Raw genomic sequence first — 22,171 nt, 5'->3', positions numbered from 1 at the left:
TTCAAGATCCTGGCTATTGAACTGAATTTGAAGGAGGGAAGATAGAGTGTTATTAGGTACATAAGCATGGTGGAAGACCAGGGACAATGCTACACATTTCATCAGCAGAAGCAGGGCTATTCTATGACATACCACCACATCCTTTATCCATTCTTAGTGCTGCTACTGATGTTATCCATTCAGTCGTGTACGACTCTTGGAGTTTATGGGCCAGGTTTCTCCACATCTTCCAATCTTACAAAACTTCTCTGTGTTGTTCTATGCTCTGGCAGATATCAACTTTGATGATGACCAATCACTATGTTCTTTGTTGGCCTGGTTTCCTTTTACTACTAACTCTTCCCAACATAATTGCTTTCTCCAGTGAATTCCCCTTCATGACAAGCCCAAAGAGGAGGTACATGAGACACAATTACTTGATTTTGTCTTGCTATACACTACACCCAGAACACACTTAAAATTTGCCAATTTTAACAGTATGAGTTACACAACCTGACCAACCACATACATATAAACACACAGGGTTAAAAAAAACCAACTTAGGATAGTTGAGAAATGCAGCCATTATGTTTACAACTGACCTGGTTAAATTTATTGTGTGAATGATATTTTAATCCCCTCTTTCCTTTCCTGTGGATACTGATAATCTGGCCTGGAATATTGTTCCACAATGCAGTCTAAAACTAGAAGTTTATTACCCACAACAAATTAATAAATGTAATTTGTTTTTTCTTAAATAACTTAATTAAAACAATATTTTAGCAGCCTAGAGTTAGGATTGCATAGCAACTATAGTAATGCTTTCAGGTGCCTATTGCTGGTGCAGTTAGTGTAACTAACCATAAGCTTCATACTGACTATATCAATATTAATCAGTTTAATAATGAGATTTATTAAGAGTACAGTAGATTCAGTTGATTGTACTGCAAGCAAATGGCACATTCCAAAAGTTATTATCTATACGACTAGCTTTCTAAAAGATTAATAAGTAACTTGATTTAAATTGGAACATTTCATTAATTGAATATCCTGTTCAGCAGCTGATTAAGCAGTCTCTAGACAATCTCATTCAAAAGAGGATACAAATAGTTTTGCACAGTAGTTTCTGTAATTACGACTCGTTGTATTTGTCAGCTCTTTTTGTCTGTTTCCCTGGGAAATCTATAGAAATCAAACCTAGAGTTCAAGAAATACAGTACCAGCAAGCCATCTTATAGGTAAGATGGATGGCATAAAATTTAAATAAAAATAAAAAATAGAATAAGAAGGCAATTTGGTCTATTGGTTAGGACATCAGGCTAGAAGGAAGGAGACTGTGACTTCTAGCCTTGCGTTATGCATGAAACCCAGCTGGGTAATTTTTGAGCCAATCACCCTGAAGACTGTAAATTCTAGTCCTGACTTTGTTGTGAAAGTAAATAAATAAATAGGAGGAGGAAGGAGTACCGTGTGTGTTCATTGCCACGAGTTACTTATAAAAATAATAGGGGTGAGATGCTAGTTGGATGGATGGATGGATGGATGGATGGATGGATGGATGGATGGATATAGACAGACAGACAGACAGACAGACACACACACACACACACAGACACACAGACAGATATGGATGGATGGATAGATAGATAGATAGATAGATAGATAGATAGATAGATAGATAGATAGATAGATAGATAGAGACAGACACACAGATAGATATGGATGGATGGGTGGATGGATAGATGATGGATGGATGGATGGATAGATAGATAGATAGATAGATAGATTGATAGACCGATAGATAGATATAGATAGACACAGACAGATATGGATGGATGGATGGATGGATGGATGGATGGGTAGATTATAGATGGATAGATAGATAGATAGATAGACAGACAGACAGACAGATAGATATAGACAGACACACAGACAGATATGGATGGATGGATGGATGGATGGATAGATAGATGATGGATGGATGGATAGATAGATAGATAAATAGATATAGACACACAGACAGACAGATATGGATGGATGGATGGATAGATTAATTCCAATATCAACCCTGAAGCTCGGAGTTTTCTCTTGCAATGGATTTATTACTTGGAACCCTGACATCCAATGCACTTGGGACTGGGTTAAAGAGGACAGGGTATGCTAAAATCTATGGTCCTCCAGAGAAATAGATTTGTTTTCTTTTTAATTACCAGGAAGCTTAAGCATTCATTTTGAATGGTTAGGACTGGTGTTTCTGAGCTTACTGCTGACCTGGGGGTGGCAAGATGGATTCTGACATTCTGCTACACTGCTTTCCTCATTTCTGAACCAACCCTGGTTCTCAACAGATTCCAATCTGAGGAGCCCCTTAAAAGGCTCCATAATTGTGTTCAATTCCCTTGAGACTGAACAGAAATATGGGAAGCTGAAGAACCTGCAGACCATTGGAGACAGGACTATTCAATGAAAAGCAAGATATTCTTGAACTTTCCTTGGTCTTTTTGTTGCAAGAATCTTAGGAGGAAGTTAATAACATAAATAACAGGGTTGGAAGAGATATTGGAGGTCCCTGCTCAAGCAGGAAATCCTATATACCATTTCAGACAAATGGTTGACAATCTTTTCTTAAACACTTTAAAAACAGAGCACACACAACCTCTGGGGAAAAGTCATTCCACTGATTAATTAATGTCAAGAAATTCCTCCTTAGTTCTAGGTTGATAATCTCCTTGATTAGTTGCCATTTATTGTTTTTTGTTCTGTTTTCAGATGCTTTGGCCTCTTCTTCTTTGTGGTAGCCATATATTTGTTTTCTGTTACAGACCAGACATTTGCAAGGATGGTGTGTCCATTTGTTAATTCTCCCCTGCCTCCTTTTTCTGTTTCAATTGCAGCCACTAAATTGGCCTTCTGTTTTTCACATCTCCATTAATTCATGAGTAACAGAATATGGGTTGTTTGAAAGTTTTATGAGTCACTGCTTCATTCCCTTGTCCTTAACAGCACATGACTAATTGATATCAGTGGCATAGAACCAGGGCCATTTTTTCCATAATAGGTTTGGCTGGAAAAGGTTAATCCAATTTTATTAATGTATGGATCTCATTACAATATTCTGTGCCTACCCTTTCCTTTAAAATGTCTGTTCCAACCTATTTTGTTTTCTTCTAGGATGAAAAAAGGGACAAATTCATTTGCTGCGCTCTGGCTTTTACACTGCCTTTCTGTGACTCATATATGCTTCAACTAAACACATTTCTAAGGTTTTCTCTGAAACCATGAAGGCTACCTACCTATTTGCTGTGGAAAATGTGTTGCAATTCTAAAGAACAGCTGAGGTGTTAATTCTTGCTCTGCAAGGCTAAACCAGTCAGCCTTAACTTTTAAATGCAATAAACTTCCTCATTTTTAAAAATGCAGATAGGACATTAGGCATGTTAATTTGTTCTGCGTTCGATGTCTGTGGAGATTCTCAGTCATCCAGGTCATAGTTGTCTCAAAGGTGCTTTTTCAAAAGACCACTGAACTGTTTATTCCTTGAGGAAATTGACAGAATAACAGAGTTGGAAGGTGCCTTGTCCAACACCCTTGCTCAAGCCGTATACCATTTCAGATAAATGGTTGTCCAGTCTCTTTTTGAAAGCCTCCAATGATGGAGCACTCACAACTTCTGAAGGTAGGCTGTTCCATTGATTGATGCTTCGTTAGGATATCAATTAGGATATTTCTCCTTAGTTCTAGGTTGCTTTTCTCCTTGATTGGTTTCCATCCATTGCTTCTTGTCTTGACTCCTAGTGTTTTGGAAAATAGGCTGACCTTCTCTTTTTGTGGCAGCCCCTCAAATATTGGAACACTGCTATCAATTGAATAAATTGGATCTGGTTGTCCCAACAATTCCATTTTAGACTGGGCTTTCATGCTAGAACATATGTGCAGGATGAGTTGCCTTTCATAAAATTATCATATTTAATAACTATGGTCAGTAATAAGTTGGATTCCTTTACCAGTTGAAGAATTGCCGAAGGGGAAAATGATATTTTCCTTAACATGTTAGTAACAATGGCATGGTTATCAAGGGATATTTAATATAAATAGCATTATGCTCAGAATCTGTTGTGGTCTGCCAGCAACCTGCATAGATGGCAGCAGAGTCAGACAGTGGGGGAGGAACATGGGCCAATCTGGGAGTCTGGGGGGACTCAAATGAGGGTTCTGTGTCCAATACAGAGATGGGGCCAGGGCCATCTGGGAGTTATGTGCTGACTCTGGAGCCTCCAGAATCTGACAGCAACGAGGTGGAAGAACAGGGGGAACCTGTTCCCAGTGTGCACATGTGCAGAGCTGCCAGAAGGCAAGAAAAATGAAGATAAAAGGGGCAACTCAAGAGTAAGACTTGGAGATGATTGGCCTTCCCATAAGACATAAAGAGACATGAACCTTTGCAGGAAGCAATTTTTTTCGTAGTGGTTGGTTTGAAACCTGAAACTCCATGTTGAATTTGTGCTCCATTTGGTCTTGTACAACTAATTGGCAATTTAGTCATTGGCAGCATTTCAAGAAAGATAAAGGTGCATTCTTATAAGACTTATCCCGAAGGACTTTGGTACACTTCTGTGGAACTATTTACAAACTGTTTGAGACTCATTACAGGCTGTGAATGACTATAATTCACAGCCATTGAAATAAAATGAAAGGTTTTTGAGGCTAACGTGCGTTTGTTAATGTCTCAAGAAGCCTTGGTCAGAACAGAATCTTTCCTATTTTTCTAATGGAAATACAGTCATTATAGAGAATAGAATAGAATAGAATAGAATAGAATAGAATAGAATAGAATAGAATAGAATAGAATAGAATAGAAGGGACCTTTAAGGTCTTCTAGTCCAATCCCCTGCTTAGGCAGGAAATCCTACACCACTTCAGACAAATGGTTGTCCAATCTCTTCCTAAAAAACTTTCAGTGGAGCATTTACAACTTCTGGTGGCAAGTTGTTCCACTTATTAATTGTTCTAACTGAAGAATTAAATTTAAAACTTCCCATATTTTATTACAGTGACCTCTTGCTTTACAATGGCATGAAAAGGCAAATCCCTATTTATATAATTTTAAACTTGAAAAGCATTTTCAGTTCAGACCTGTAACCCCAGTATTCTCTGTAATATCCTGCCATTTTTTTTCCATTTCACAGATGAGAACCCAGTTTAAAAAGAACCTAAACCTAAAAAGAATTCAAAGTAAGAGCACAAAAGAAAGAACAGTCTATTTTTCTAACCTCTGGACTCCATATTTAATAAAAAAAACTATTTTTACCTAATTATAATGAAGCCTTTCATATCCATGCCACTTTTTCTCTATTATGAAAATGGACTTTGCAAATACTATTTCTTTAATTCTTGAAGTTGAGGACAGAAAATTGCCAAAGTCTAATCATACATCTCTTTCAAAAACAGAAAGAGATATTTTATATCAAATAGACATGATGGGTGGAATATGAAGATATTGTTACTTAGGATTGTGAACTGAACAAGGGGGGCGGGGGGGGAGGTCTCACCTCCCATTCCTTCTGGAGCAGCTGGATCTGGAAAAAGTAGTCACACTTTGCATGGCATAATAATTTGCTAATACTTGCAAACTAAATTGCTATGTACCAATGAGGAACAGAAGGCTATTTAACTTGAGGTCAGAGCTATAAACCTTCCAAGCTTGAGATGGATGCTATATAAGTTTTATAAGATGAAGCCGTGGCTTATAGTGGGTAAAAAATAATAATAAGGGAAACAAAAAAATTCACAGACTTGTAACATTCATGAATCATCACACATTTAGAAGTAACTAATGTAATTTGAGTGCATTATAATAAATGCATCACTCTGGTGGTTTGCTTGCATAATCTCCAATACCTTTCATATAACCTCCACAAATACAAACACATTCATAAGCATTCAAGATTGATTGATCAATAATTGGTTTCTAAACCACATATACCAGATTCTGGGTGGGCCACAGAAATCAACCAAGTTTATCCTTGTTTCAAAAAAGGCACAAACAAACATTACCCGAAAGATCGGCTGGAAAATATGCATTTAGAAAAAAAAATACCAAAAACTTGTAAGGATGGTAAGCCCTCAGTCTCACTGGGGAATTGATCCCACAATGAAGAAAGCCCTCCCGCTCCCCAAATAACAACCAGGTAACACCAGAGGTGATTCCTCTAGTTAGGTGGTCCAAATATTATAGATGAAAGTATTTTCGAAAGTATTTGCGGCCCATTATTCAGGGCTTCAGAAATTGTGATTTATACATATATACTCAGAATTGCATTGGCAGTCAACCCAGATATTCACAGGTGTATTTAAATGCCATGAAGCCATGTACTTAACTAATGTATTTAACCAGTGTATTTAAAAGTCATCAGCTTAAAAACATATTAAGATGATGACCTTTTAAATGAACATGAGTATGCTTTTCGGGGACTATAGCCCCCAGCAGCAGCCAGATGTTCACAATTATGCCTAGTAAATCCATATATTTTTAAAAGGTTGGCCTTGATTTCCAACAATTGGTGATCTCACCTTCTGTTTGCATTATTTGCTTTTGTATCTTCTTCTGTAGATCCATCTTATCTAGAATTACAAAAAAAAAAAAAAACCCACATCACCAGTATATAACCACTAGAGCAAGGGTCTTCAAACTTGGCAAATTTAAGACTTGTGGACTTCAACTCCCAGAATTCCTGAGCTAACATGACTGGAGGAGGAATTATGGGAGTTAAAGTCCACAAGTTTTAAAGCTGTCAAGTTTGAAGATCCCTGCACTAGAGGGAAGCAAATACCATTTTTATGTCTCTTTGCTACCCTCTAGTGATGGGTTCGGATTTTGCAGTCCAAAATCTGGTCTGCCTTTTTCAATGTCTTTAGCTTGGAATATGGAGGCAGTAAGTTATATGGAAATGTGAGATCGACCTGACGACCTCCAATGGGTCTAGATAGGGGATAGTCAGAAAAGAAAGTGATTGAATCCTAGGGCAAGCTTCCAAGTCTTTCTGTTCATGGCTTCCAGTGCAAATTCCCATAATACACTACTATAGAATCACTGATACCGCTAAGTAAAATCATCAAGAATTTAATATGCACGTGTGTGTGAGAGACGAGGTAACAGTTACAACTGTGTCAATGTGTGAGAAAGCACAGTGTGTTTGAATTACTGTAAGGAGAAGGCATAACAGTGTGCAAGTGAGAGGACAGGAGATCGGAGGTGAAGAAGTCTGGTGCAGGCTTGAACACCTTTTCTGGCGTCAGGAGCGATCCCCTAGGGATACATGAACCCGGAGAGGTTCGTGTCCAGCGTGGAGATCCTCGAGCTGCAGAGGGGGAAGGCAACTCCCCAACAGTGAAGAGGAAGCTCCCGAGCTCGGCGCTAAAGAGTAAGCTGTCATTTTATGGCGGCTTCCAATCCGGTCTGCCACTTGAGTGAATAAGCAAAGCAGTGACAGCCTGCGAGATCCAGTAACAGGAACAGAGAAACGGTTTATATCTTGGATTCTTTGAAGTCTGAAGGGAGTAGAATGACAGAAGAATGATAGCATAAATTCTTCTCTCCTGGTTGTGATAAGCACCTCTTGGAAGTCGGGCGGAGAGCGGCCAGAAAAGCAATTGGGGAAGCTTTGGGGAAAGAGAGATTGCTAAAACCTGGAGATTGGAGATCCGGAACTGGTCTGAGCACAACATGACTATTACATCTACTTAATATTGGGGAGAAGATAGATTGAGCATTATATTGGACTTTGGAAGATTTGTATGTGGATTTAAAAGTTGGAAAGCAAAGAAAGAAGCAGCAGCAAGAGGAAGAAGCCAGAGGCGAACAGAACGCTGGGAAAGACGGTTTTGGGACTGCAGATTAGTCAGCACTTTTCACCATTTGCTGATTGGAAGGCTGAAAAAGAAACCTCTAGCTGGAAGATGGAACTTTAGCTCACCCAATTTGCTCTCTTTATTACGTGGTACTACTTAAGTTTACTAAGTTGGCACTATTTTCTCTTTAAGATGACTTCCTTGTGGTTGTTTGTTGATTTTCTGAAGCTGTGGTAATCTCTCTTCTACCCTTTCTCTTATTATCTTGCCCCTTGCCTCCCTATTGTATCTCCTAAACACTTTACATAATTTTACTTACTGGGGGAAGAGGAGGATACACTATTATCAAAGAGTTAAGAGTTTACTGTTGTAAGTATTAATAGTAAAAAGGGATAAACTTTGTTGATATAATCTATTTATAAATTATTTAGACTACTTACGACATTTAAGATTAATTCCTTAAAGTGTTAATTGATGTACTATTGTTGACCAATTTTCTTATTACATTGACTAGAATATTGTTGCAGATCTCTATTTATGATATAGGGAAAAGACTGTGGAGTGAGATATAAAATTGAAATACGTGAATAGTCTTTCAAGTACAGAACCCAAATACTGAATGGTGATTTGGGATAATATATTTAATATTGTGCATCAACAAAAACAAATACTTAGAGAGATGACATCACAACAACTATGGCCTTAAAAACAGGAAAGAAGGCTATCCCGACCCTATCGACTACGTTGACAGCCACCCCACCAACTTCTCAAAAAACTATCGAGGAGTCTTTAATAGGGAAAAGCAGCCCAATGTCCCCAATATTAATATACAAACTTCCATATTAGCCTTGCAGGAAGCTATAGCTAAAATGCAAGAAATGATGATTAATAATCACAAGGAAACTAGAGCAGATATAAAGCGAATTGAAAGATGAGATGGGGAAAATGAAGGCTGAAATGAAAGCGGATATAGCGAAGGTGGAGGGTAAGATAGGGTCTCTACAGCAGGCCATGGAGAGAAAGCGAAGTGAAAATAAAAGATATAGAGAGTAGAACAACACGCATGGAGTCTAACTTTGAAAGGATGGATGAGGAATTTAAAATGTACTTAGAGAAACGGAAGACTCTCTGATCCACCTCGAGATGGACAAAGCAATGGCGTATTTAAGATTCCAGAATGTGGCGGAAGCCAAAATGAAGAATTGGAACATCTGATGGCAGAAATATTGGCTGAATGGCTAGGAAAGGAAAAAAGATGATCTAATTAAAGAGTTTGATGAGGTATATAGGGTTAGCACAAGCTACGCCAGGCGTAACAACTGTCCAAGAGAAATTCATATCCGCTTCTCTAGGAGATGTCTGAGGATTTAATTTTGAAAATGTCTAGGAGGAAACAATATCATATAAGGGCAGAGAAATTAGGATTTTAAAACAAATTCCAAAGAGAGTGAGGATGATAAGACAAGATTATAAATTTTTAGCTAATGATTTAAATAAAGAAGGAATCCATTTTAAATGGTTAATCCCGGAAGGGATGTTAATTACATGGAAAGAGAGGAAAATCAAAATAGAATCGATAGAACAGGCCCAAGTTTTCATCAACAGCTCACAGATAAGAATAGTCAACCCACCAAAGAAGAACCTAAAACAAGACCACAGGAGGTCCGATATTATCACAGAACCCAAAAGGAGCGACTTTCTCCAATTTCAAGTGATAATCCACAACATGGGAGAGAAGAGCAAATCCCACAACAACAACAACAAGAGAACCGAATCATTACTAGGCAAAAATCTAAGCAGAAGTAGATAAATGGTGGAGGGGAAGAAGTTGCTCTCCATCAATATAAACGGATTAAATTCATTATTAAAAAGAAAAGGATATTCTCAAAACTTATTCAACATAACGCAGATATAATATGTCTTCAAGAGACACATATTTAGAAGAATGACGAAAGACATCTAATTTGTCCAAAATTAGGTAAACTTTTACAGCACCGGCTGACCAACACAAGAAAAAAGGAATTGCAATTTATGTAAAACAAGATGTAAAGGCAGAACTAATCTGGTCGGATCCCGAAGGAAGAACTCTGGTTATACAAGTTTGGATAAACCACATCACATTTTTACTTGTAGCAATCTATGCCCCAAATGATGACCAGGGGAAATTTTTAAACACCTTCACCAAAAAATAGTAGGCTTTGAAAAAGAAACATTTGCTTGATTGGCGATTTTAACTCCATTGCAGACTACCAGAAAGACCATAGTAATATGGGGAAAAACAAGAAGGGAAAAGGGAACTCTCTGCAGCATGTAAGGAAATGTTGAGAGAGTTAAATTTAAAAAGATCTATGGAGGGAACGGAATCTTGAAGGAAAACAATTTACATATTATTCTAACCCACATAAGACTTGGACCAGAATAGATATGGCTTGGATGGATTTGGACTTGGCTAATGAAATAAAAGAAATCAAAATTCTACGAATGAATGGGCTGATCATAACCCAATACAGCTAATTTGGAGGGATAGGAGGCGAATAAAAAAAGATGGACACTAAATAACCAAATTGTAAGCGAAGAAGAGTATATTAATAAACTGAAAGAGGAGCTAAATTATTTTCTAAAAGATAATAATAATGAAACAACTTCAAAACAGAACATTTGGGATACTATGAAAGCAATTATAAGAGGCACAACAATTTCCTATAATGCTATGAGAAACAAGAGAATTTATGCCCAACAAAAGCAGCGTTACAACAACAAATCCAAGACTTAGAAACACAATTACAAAAAACCTAAGACCCAAGGACTACAAAATCAGTTAATACTAGCCAAACATAAGCTGAATTTAATTGAACAAGATAAAATAGAAGTTAGCTTGAGAAGGTTCAAACAAAATTATTTTGAACACGCCAATAAACCAGGAAGATGGCTATCTTATAAACTTAAAAAAGAAAAAGAAAGAGATTGATACACCAATTAATAGATGAGAAAGGCATCCCACAACATGAGATTGAGAAGAAAAAGGATATTATATTAAACTATTTCCAAAGATTATATAAAAAGAAGAAATCAATGAGGATAAAATAAGAACTTATCTGGAGAATACTGAATGATAAAACAATAGGGGAAGGAGACAAAGAATTACTAAATAAGGATATTACATGGTCTGAGTTAAAATCTGCAATGGAAAATCAATGTAATAATAAATCCCCTGGTCCAGATGGGATTCCAGTAGAATTATATAAAGCCACATTAGATTTAGTAGGGCCTCTGATGCTGGAAGTGTTTAGCAAGTACTTTGGCTGCCAAAATGCCAGACTCATGGAGGGAGGCGTTGATTGCGTTAATTCCGAAGGAGGATGTGGATGCCAGATATATCAACAATTATAGACCAATCTCACTTTTAAATGCCGATTATAAATTATTTACCTCAATTATTGCGAATAGAGTAAAACAAGTTTTAAATTTATACATTCATGAAGACCAAAATGGTTTCCTTCCATTCCGCCAAATTAAAAACAATTTAAGAACCGTTATTGACGTCTTAGAATATTATGAAGCTCATCCAGAGAAACAATTTACACTCTTGTTTCTAGATGCGGAGAAAGCATTCGATAACTTACATTGGCACTTCTTAATACAAAAAATCTATAACATGAATCTGGGCACTAAATTCGAGAATATTATCACAACAATTTACAATACCCAACAAGCCAATATACTAATTAATGGTGAACAAACAGGCCCACTAAGCATTGAAAAGGGCGTTAGAGCAGGGTTGCCCTCTCTCACCCCTCTTATTTATATTTGCTTTAGAATCATTGTTAGCGGATAAGACAAAACCCTGAAATTCAAGGGGTTAGGGTCAAGGCAGAGGAATATAAATTACAGGCGTTTGCAGGCGATATGGTTTTTCTTCCTAGAGGATCCCATGGAGAAAGGACATAATCTAATAAAAGAACTAGAACAATATGGTTCAGTAGCAGGACTAAAGATCAACAGAAATAAGACGAAATTACTGACTAAAAATCTAACAGAGAACCAGAGGAAAGAATTAGAAAAAACCATGGGGATACAGGCAACAAAAAAGGTCAAATATTTAGGCATATGGTTAACACCACATAGTAAATCACTCAAAGAGAATAATTATGATAAACTGTTACAGCAAATTAAGAAAGATCTAGAATCCTGGAATAAGTTGCAGCTTTCTTTACTGGGCAGGATTGCCACAATCAAAATGAACATTTTACCAAAACTCCTTTACTTATTCCAGACAATCCCAATAAAATTACCAAAAATTTTTTTGATGATATAAATAAGGTAACTCTTAAATTTATTTGGCAAGGGAAAAAGCTAGAATCAGTATTAAGGCCTTACAAGATGCAAAAAGTAGAGGTGGGCTAGCGCTTCCAAACTGGGAATTATATTATTGGGCAGCCAACTTACCATGGTTAAAAGACTGGGTCAATTTACGGAATAAAAGAACTCTAGCCTTGGAAGGGCACGACCTTCAGAGAGGATGGCACGCATTTCTATGGGATGTGGGGAAAACTAAACAGGCGTACTTTCATAGACATCTTATTAGAGATTCACTATTAACTAATTGGAAAAAAATATGTAAAAAACATTATTTAAAAATTCGATTTGGCTTTCAACAATGGAGGCAATGGTTCATCCCAACAATTTGGATATAACAAAAATGACTAAATATAAAGATTTATTAGATCCTTTAGGGAAACTAAGAACTCGACAGGACTTACAGGAACAGGGATTTAAAATTGATCAGTGGTTATATATACAAATCCATAGTAGATACAAACAAGATATCAAAGAGTTTGGAATTTATAGCAAATTACAACACTTAGATAAAATCTTATTAGGATCAAATAAAAAGAATATTTCTAAATTTTATAAATATTTATTGGAGGTAGAATTAGAGCAAGAGATAGTGAAAGGGAACATGATAATGTGGAGTAGGAATATTGGAAGAAGCATTACATTAACAGAATGGGAAAAGATCTGGAATAGAATCATTAAGATTACGAAATCTGTGGCGTACAAAGAAAATATGTATAAAATGTTATATAGATGGCACTTATGCCCTTCGAGGTTAGCGAAAATGAACCCAAACTCTAGTCCAAAATGTTGGAAATGTAAAAACATAGAGGGAACCTACTTTCATATGTGGTGGACCTGTAAAGAAGCCCAGAAATACTGGCAAAAAATTAGAAAATGGCTGGAGGAGATAACCAAAGATCAAATTGAATACAAACCAGAGTTCTTCCTACTAGGGATCTCTGATAAACATTTTCCTAAAAAGACGAAATACATAATAATTCATATTCTAACTGCGGCCAGATTAGCATTTGCCCAGTGCTGGAAATCATCCCGTTTACCTACAGATCAATTGGTCATTCAGAAAATATGTGACTGCGCAGAAATGGACAATTTAACCATAGCTCTTAAAAATAAAGAGTCTTCAGCATTTGATAATAATTGGAATGCATGGTATAATTGGTTATATCAGAGATAAACTGTTCAATGAGCATAAATAAGCATAAATATCCATAAATAGCGATAAGATGTGTATATTTAAAGTAAGGTAGGAGAATTGGATCTTGTAGACTGTCAAAAGAATATTTGTCTGGTTTTAACGTATTTTCTTTTTTCTTCCGTCTCTTTGTTTTTTTTTTTTTCTCTCTTTATACTTCTTCTTCTTCTTTTTCGGTCACAAGACCGGCGTTTTTTTCCTCTCTCTTTCTCTTCTTTCTTTCTTTCTTTTTCTCTCCCTGTTTCTTATGTAATGTTGTTATGTTATTTTTTTAATTGTAAATTCAATAAAATTTATATGAAATGAATTACTGTAAGGAAGATAATTTATACTTGGATAATACACATCTAACATTATTCTTTATTGTCCTTGGTCTTTTAATTTGGAGGTGCATTTAATTGTTTTAAAAAAATCCTTCCTCTTCACTGCTTTCTTTTGTCCAGCTTTCTAGGGTGACTTATCCTTTCTGAAAGACTTTTAATGGCCAACCTTACCTCTGCAAGTTCAACCTAGTGGCAGAAATTTCTACGGTCATAGATTAAAAAGCCTGAAGGGCATTAAGCTGACTGACTGTAAATGCAAAAGAAATGCCTGAAAGGAGTTTATGTCGTTTCCCTAGATGGTAAGGTTATCATTATTTGAAACAGACATAATTAAATACAAACTGCTCTAGATTTCATTGTGTTTTCAAAGAAAAGCCTCTATTTATTTATTTATTTTATTTGTCAAATGTGTACAAGATGACTATAGGTATGAACATAAACATAAACAAAGGAAGTAAATACAGATAATGGGGACAGTAAGACAGGGACGGTAGGCACCCTGGTGCGCTTATACACACCCCCTTTAAAGACTTCTTAAGAATGGGGTGAGGTCCACAGTAGACAGTTTGAGATTGAAGTTAGGAGAGTTTGAGGCTGTAAAAATGGAGTCGGGTAGAGCATTGACCACTCTGTTGCTGAAGTCATATTTTCTGCAAACGAGTTCGAAGCGGTTTACCTTGAGTCTGTATCAATTGTTTGCCTGTGTATTGTTGTGGTTGAAGCTGAAGAAGTCATCGACAGGCAAGACATGATAGCAGACAATTTTTTGAACTATGGTTAGATCGGACTGCAGTGCTATTCACTGATAAATAAAACACATAAAGTATGACCAGAATTTCTTAACTATAAAGGTGTTGCAAATATAATATTCTGTCTTTTTAATGTTTCCTAGAATATTTTATTCTTCTAGGGGAGTGGTGGGTGCTAACTTTCTACAAAGGCAAACTCATTCAGCATTTAAAAATGAGAACAGGATAAAAATGCTTGCTTGTCAAAACTAGAGTAAATGAGTAACTACTATTGAGTAACTGAGTAGCCAATATTTCTGGGTCATAGGATGGTTCATCCTGCTAAGCCCTTTCATCTTCTTCCTTTCAGATTTGGATTTCTCTAACATTCTGTATGCAAGGAAACTATGCAAATCCACCAAACATATTTTTCACATTTTAATGTAACAGATTAACACTTGGGGTGGTGTTGAAAGTCACAGAACTCATGTGCGAGACTAACATTTTTGGATTATGCAAATCTGTCTGTGATTAAAACAAATAGAAAATAAGAATAGAAAACAGATAGAAACTAATTTACATCACAATGTTTCTCAACCCCATCAGCTTGTGTGTGGACTTCAAGTTGACTTCAAGAGGAGTTTAAGTTCATGCATCGTCAGGCTGCCAAAGTTGAGAAACATTGCTCTAGCATTAATTGCACAGGGGAACAGTTGAAATGCACTCTCTGTTTTGAGGACACTATTAAAAAAGGGAACTTTCCATCCAGCTGTTTGTAACTATAGCAATAGCACTTAGACTTATATAGTGCTTCATAGTGGTTTGCAGAATTTCTGAGTGGTTTACAAATGTCAGCATATTGCTCCCATCAATCTGGGTCCTCATTTTGCTGACCTCAGAAAGATGGAAAGCTGAGTGAACTCTGAACTGGTCAGGATCGAACTTCTAGCAATCAGCTGTGTTAGCCTGCAATACTGAATCCTAACCATTATGCCACCATGAAATAACTGATTGTGGCCTCTGGAGAACTTTTTTTTTTCTCATTTTCCAGAATGCACCTGCTAATGATGGAATGGGCAATGCATTCTTGGAAATAACATTTACATTTTGCAAATAAACAGGACTAGAAGTAAGCAACAATATGGTGGAGAATAGCAAGAAGTTTGGTCAAAATTATCCTAAAGGAACTTCAAAATAAATATAGTATACAGAATATAACTATAAATATATTCTGTGCCCTGTATGCTGTCACTTAACTATGGCAGTGAGATGGTAAATGTTCTAGGAATAGATTCATTGTTTTCATTCTGAAATGTCAGAAACACTATGGGAACTTTAAGTGGTGTACTGGGTTAAATACCTTGTAAAAACATGCCCTTGTGTCTCCTGCTTCAAAATGAATTTTAAATTCTCACAGTTATGATGAGCTTGGTTAAAAGAGCTACAGAAATCCAGTTTGATGGCTAGGTTCGTGTGTAACCAAGTTATTTTGTGTCAGGGCAATAATTCTGTCTCCCAATGAGCTCATTTTTGTGTATTTTAGCATATTATCTAGAATGGCTGTCATTTGTCATGCAGTGGCTTCTTTTGGTAGTCATTTTCCTTCTCCACTTCCTATTCCTCCAGAAAAATAAACAAAAACAAAGATCCACAATGGCATGATAGAAGTCAGCTATTGAAACATACATGAATGAATGAATGAATGAATGAATGAATGAATGAATTCTTTATTGGCCAAGTGTGATTAGATTCACAAGGAATTTGTCTTGGTGCATATGCTCTCAGTATACAAAAAAAAGAAAAGATACATTTATCAAGAATCATAAGGTACAACATTTAATATAGTCATAGGGTACAAATAGACAATCAAATTATACTAGGAAACAGTTAATATAAATTGTAAGGATACAAGCAGGGAATTATTTGTTTAGCAGAGTGATGGTGTTCGAGAAAAAGCTGTTCTTATGTCTAGTTGTTCTGGTTGAGGTGCTCTATAGCGTCATTTTGAGGGTAGGACTTGAAATTCCTCCATTTTATACTGCCCATATAACTAGACGGGGAAGCTGAAATCTTAAGACAAACAGCTGGGAGAAACAAAACAGGAACAAATCCTTTTTTAAAAATGAAGAATCAGTAAATCCTTTAGTAAGGTGTCCAAAGCTTGGGCAGGTGCTGATAGGTTAGTCCCCAAATTAAGCTACTTTGGTTGTTTTTTTTTTTATCAGTTTGAATCATTGTTGACGTCTGATGATTGGCTCCATTAAAAGTGAGATAAAATCTAGATAATGTGAAGCCTTAATAAGGCTTTATAATGCCTAAGTAAGATTGCACTTCGAATACTGCATCCAGTTTTAATTTGCCAAGACACTAAGAGGATGTTGCGCCTCTAGAAGGTGCAGAGTGCAGAGAAGACAAACAAAGATGATTAGGAGACCAGAAGCTAAAACATAGGAAGACTGGTTACAGGCAGGGGTGGGATTCAACTGATGTAACAACTGGCTTGATGAGCGTGCATGCAGCATTTGAAAACTGCCCATTTTTGCCTCTAAAACTTACCTTGTGCTGCAGCCCTGGTGAGTGAAACAGCTGAGGCATGGCAATCTGCTGCGCCGTGTGAATCAGCTGAGCTGCAAAACATGGAAATAAAGGACAGACTAGAGGAGGGGTCGGTGGGTGGGGCCAACTAATTGCCAGAACTACCGGTTCATTCGAACTGGTCCAAAACAGCTGAATCCCATCTCTGATTACAGGAACCAGGTATGTCTAGTGGTGACATGATAGCAGTCTTCCAACATTTAAAGGGCTTTCACAAAAAGGAGGGAGTCAACGTATCCTCCGAAGCCCCTGAAGGCAGGACAAGAACCAACAGATGAAGAATTATCCAAGAGAGATCCAGCCTAAGGAGAAATTTCTCACAGTTAGAACAATTAATTAGTGGAATGACTTGTCTCCAGAAGTTGTGGGTTCTCCAATATGGAAGGTTTTTAAGCAGAGATTGGACAACCATTTGACATGGTATAGGGACTCTACTTGAGCTGGGGGTTGGACTAGAAGACCTCCTAACTCTGATATTCTATTATTCTGACTGGCAAGTCCCTGAAATTTTCTCAGCAAGATTTCAGAAGTGACTTGCTGCTGCCTCCTTTGTAGGGCTGAGAGAGAGGGACTGGCCCAAGGTCATCAAGTTGGCTTTGTGCCCAAGGCAGAACCGGAACTCTCACTCTCCCAGTTTCTAGCCTGGTGCTTTAACCACTCCAGCAAACTGTTTCTCTCTTTTCAATTAACCTACTACAGAATCTGTTTAATTGTTAACTCTTTTCCTCTATGGATTGTGGTGTTTGGAGAATTCCCATGAGGCCCCCTCCCCCACTACTGTATGACCTAGTTAAGTGGCCAGAAAATTACTTTTTAAAAAGCATTTTGACACTTTTTCTTTATTTTTAAGGTACTTGTAATGTTCTTTTTGTAGTGATGTACTGTTAGCCTATTTTTTCATTGGAACATTGTGATCTCTGAAAAGGAAATATGTCTAAAACATTGTGTTGGTTTATGACTCACTCAGTAGAAATCATGTCCAGACAGGTTACAAAAGGAAACATAAAATATATCTACAAGTCCTATAGAAATGAAAATTGGCAGCTGATTCTGATTTCATGCTGTGGGTCTCAATTTGCTAGCATTTTTTCCCCTACTTAAAAAGGGGAAAAAAGTAAAGTACCAGCATAACTCATGTTCCTGTTGGTTTTAAATCTGTCTGGTACACACAATTTCCAATAAATAAATCAATATAGTAGAGAAAAGAATTGTTAGTTATGGATACTAATTATAGTATTGAGAGGTCCCAATTTAGGAGAAAATAAAAACTCTAGGGATGCAAAAATAGTACTATTTTTACTTGTGAAATATTGAAAACTGCCCAGTGGTTGAGATGGAGCAGCGTGGAAAGATTAGTAATAAATAAGGTTTTTTACTTTTATTTTAAGCACCCATTTGTGTATTGAACTGGTAGTAACACAGAGCCCAAGGTTAAATAATTTACATTTCTATATGTTGTTTCTATCCATAAACTCATCATCTGAGTACTATATAGGAAAGTGAGGTGGAAGGAAAAATCCTATTTCCACAACAGAATCTGGTCAAAAGCCACCATTTTAGATGTTCATAGGCACTCTCCATTTTCTTCCAGAAGTGCCTAGTATCCCATGAATCCTTGTGCCAAGATTACCAATATGTAATATGGTATCAATATCAATAGCTTGTCATAGCTTGATTGCTGCAGTCATGGAAGTGTTGTTCTACATCACGGCTGTCAAACTCCCGGCCCGCACGCACTGGCCATGCCCACGCCTGGTTTAGGAAAAGTGGGGAAGTCCTGATATATCATGTGACATCGCTGTGATGATGCGAGTTTGACACTAGTGTTCTACATGGTAAGTCTTGGCAGGATACTCTGAAATAGCTAGATTTTGTGACAATCTTCATGAAGACCTAATTCCTTTGCTGTCCATCTCCTTGGTTCTAGTTTTTTTTTACATAGCATTTAAAATTTAAATTGTTTCTATCTTTAGCTCTTTATTATCTGTAAGCTTCCCAGAGTAACCTTATCAGTGAGAAGGTTGGCATATAAATTTAGTAAATAAATATATATTTTCCAGACATTCTTTCTCCATCTCTTTTTTTTAGGAGAGTGAGTGAGTCAGAGGTTTAAATATGTCAAGTAGGTTAATCCAGGGGTGGGCTTCAAAAATGTTAGCAATGGGTTCTCTACCTGGTTGCTGGGTGGGCATGGCCATGGTGGGCGTGGCCTAGCTGGTTTCATGCACCACAGGGGGGAAGTGATTTTTGCCCTCCCTGGGCTCTGGAGGCTTTCCTTGAGCCTCTGGGAGGGCAAAAATGGCCTCCCTGGGCTCCAGAGGCTCTCTGGAAGCTGGAAACAGGCCTCCTGGAAGTTGGGCCCATTTCCAGCTTTCCCAAATTTCCGGGAAGCCTGTTTTTTGCCCTCCCCAAGCCTCCATATGCACCCTGAACTTAAAACAGGGTTCTCCAAACTGCACAGAATCTTAGCTAGGGGCTCTCCCAAATCCCTGCAAACCCCCAGCAGCAGGGGTGGGATTCTACCAGTTCACATCTATTCGCTAGAACCGTTGTTAGAATAAATTACTGGCCTAATCCTGTAAGGAAGGCAGGAAGGAAACATTCTGGTGTTGCTTATAGAAACTTCCTCTCCGTTAACCCTTATTACATTCTTGGCAGGACTAGACTTCCTGTCTCAGGAACCTCTCTGGAGTTTTTTTCCCCTCCTTTGCTGGTACTTTGCTTGTGTGGAGTGACCATTCAAAGTTACAATGGCACTGAAAAAAGTGACTTAGGACCATTTTTCACACTTACAACTTACAGCATCCCCACAGTCATGAGAGGCCAGGCGAGGAGATGCGTGCCTCGATGTGAGTGATATTGAGTTGGCCATGCCCAGCCAATAACATAACCACAAAGCCATGTCCACCCAGTTCCATGACCACCAAGCCATGCCTGCCAACTTAGCCATGCCCACAGAACCAGTTGTTAAAAAATTTGAATCCCACCACTGCCCAGCCTGGGTTAATCTCATATTCCCAAGGTACAACTGACTTCATCAAACCAATTTAACCCTTGTCTCTTTAGGATGAGTTGATGACATTTTTGGTATGTTGACAATGCACCATATAGTCTCTGAAAACAGTGTGATCATTATGAGAAATCAGGCTGGGCTTTTCCAACTATCATCTTTCATATATATTTTTTTTGAAGTCATTTCTTAATATATTTTGTTAGTGCTATATAGACATAATGCCATTTCAGCAAAGCATTTGGCAATGAACTCCATGTGAATCTGAACAGCAAGCTAGTAAGAGAGGCCTGGGTGGCATGAATGGATGCATAATTGGCTCAAAAATTATATTCAGAGAAGATTTGTTGCTGGTTTATAATCAAATTGGATGATGTATTGAGGTGGTGTGACACAGTTCATCCTTGGGCTCACTGTTTTTCAATGTTTTTACTAATGACTTGGACGTAGAAAACTGGAAAGATTAATATTCTGACAGAAGGGAACAATCTTGCCTGGTTAGAGGAACAGCCTGGAATTTCTAAGTGAAATTCTTCACTTAGAAAAGAAAAGATATCTTTGAAGATACCTGGCTGGATAATAGTACTTGTGGAAAAGGTCATGGAATAGTAATTGATTGCAGACTGAGTATGAGTCAGCAGCACGATGACACTTAAAAATAAAGCAATTTTAGCCTGCCCCATCAGAACTATACTTCCAAATCTTGGAAGGCAACAATTATACTTTCTGTTTGGTGAAACCAAATCTCTAATCCTGTGATACCATGTTTCTCATATAATAAGCCCAGGTCTATTTTTTTTTTTTTTTTGAGCCCTGAAAAACAGCTAGGCCGTCTTTTCAGAGGTAACTTAATTCCCCCCCCCTTGCCTCCTCGGGTGGGCGGGCAGTGACGGCTTGGATGTTGACCTCAGCGTTGGTGGGGCACTTTGTACCAGGAGGCCTTCTGCCACTATTGCTTTCCCTTTTCCCCATGCTGCCTAGGCGTTTGGAGCAATGCCACGGCATTTGGGGCAGCCACGCGGCATTTGGTGCAGCCACATGGGGCCAGCCAAGTCTCCTCCCTGCAATGGAGCCTGGCAGAGACACTCGGCTTCAGGCGCTCCTGTCACCGCCTTCCTGGGCATTGTTCGAAGGCAAAGCCCATTCTTTTAAAAACAATGTCCTACTACTGGTACAACAAAACCTCCCCTACTCAAGATGGCAGCCCAACCCCATGTGGGGAGGTGAATCTCCCAGGGCCACAGCACAGGATCGGGCCACCCCAGGAGAATCACCCAGCTGCCATCCCTGCCTGGCTCTGGGCAGAGCTCAAAGAACTTCGCCTGGGGCGCCCAGCGCAGCTGACAGGCGGGCCCTCCTGCCTGGCAGTGGAGCTCTGGCTAAGGCAGTGAGCACTTCCCCACTGGGCCCTCCACTCATCCTGCCAGGGCCGTGCCAGAGCCGGGCAGCCTGGGCAGAGCTGGGAAAGTGAGCCATGGGTGCGCGCTCGCCTGCCAAGCAAAAGAGCCAGGCTGACCCGAGCTTGGCTTCCTTTCCAAGTCCCTCCACCCAACCCCAAAGGGGCCACCAGGAGAGGCTGCCTGAGGCAGTTATAGTGCTCACCCATCCGTGGACAGAGAGGCAAGGCAACAGCCTGCACTGCGTCTTCCTCCGAGCTGAGCCCCGCCAAGTAAGTGCCTCTGTCCAATGCCTGTGCTGCTGCAGTGTTTGGAGCTGTGTGGGGATGGGGATGGGCTGGGCGAGGGGTAGGAAAGGATGGGCAGCTTCAGGCTCTCTCAGCCGGACCCACTGGCCAGGGAAGCAGTGCTGCTGTTGCCTCACCTTCCTGTCCGCAGATGGGTGGGTGCTATCACTGCCTCGGGCAGCCTCTCCCAGTGGCCCGTTCAGGGTTGGGCTGGAGGGACTTGGGGAGCCAAGCTTGGGTCGGCCCGGCTCTTTTGCTTGGCAGGTGGGCACGCACCCATGGCTCACTTTCCCGGCTCTGCCCAGCCCACCCAGCTCCGGTGCGGCCCTGGCGGGATGAGCGGAGGGCCCGGCAGGGAGGTGCTCGCTGCCTTGGCCAGAGCTCCGCTGCCGGGCAGGAGGCCCCACCTGTCAGCTGTGCTGGGCACCCCAGGCGAAGCTCTTTGCATTCTGC

The sequence above is a fragment of the Pseudonaja textilis genome, chromosome 4, assembly GCF_049901715.1.
Source record: "Pseudonaja textilis isolate UNSWEBS1 chromosome 4, rPseTex1.2, whole genome shotgun sequence".
NCBI lineage: Eukaryota > Metazoa > Chordata > Lepidosauria > Squamata > Elapidae > Pseudonaja > Pseudonaja textilis.
This window is presented reverse-complemented; position numbering follows the sequence as displayed.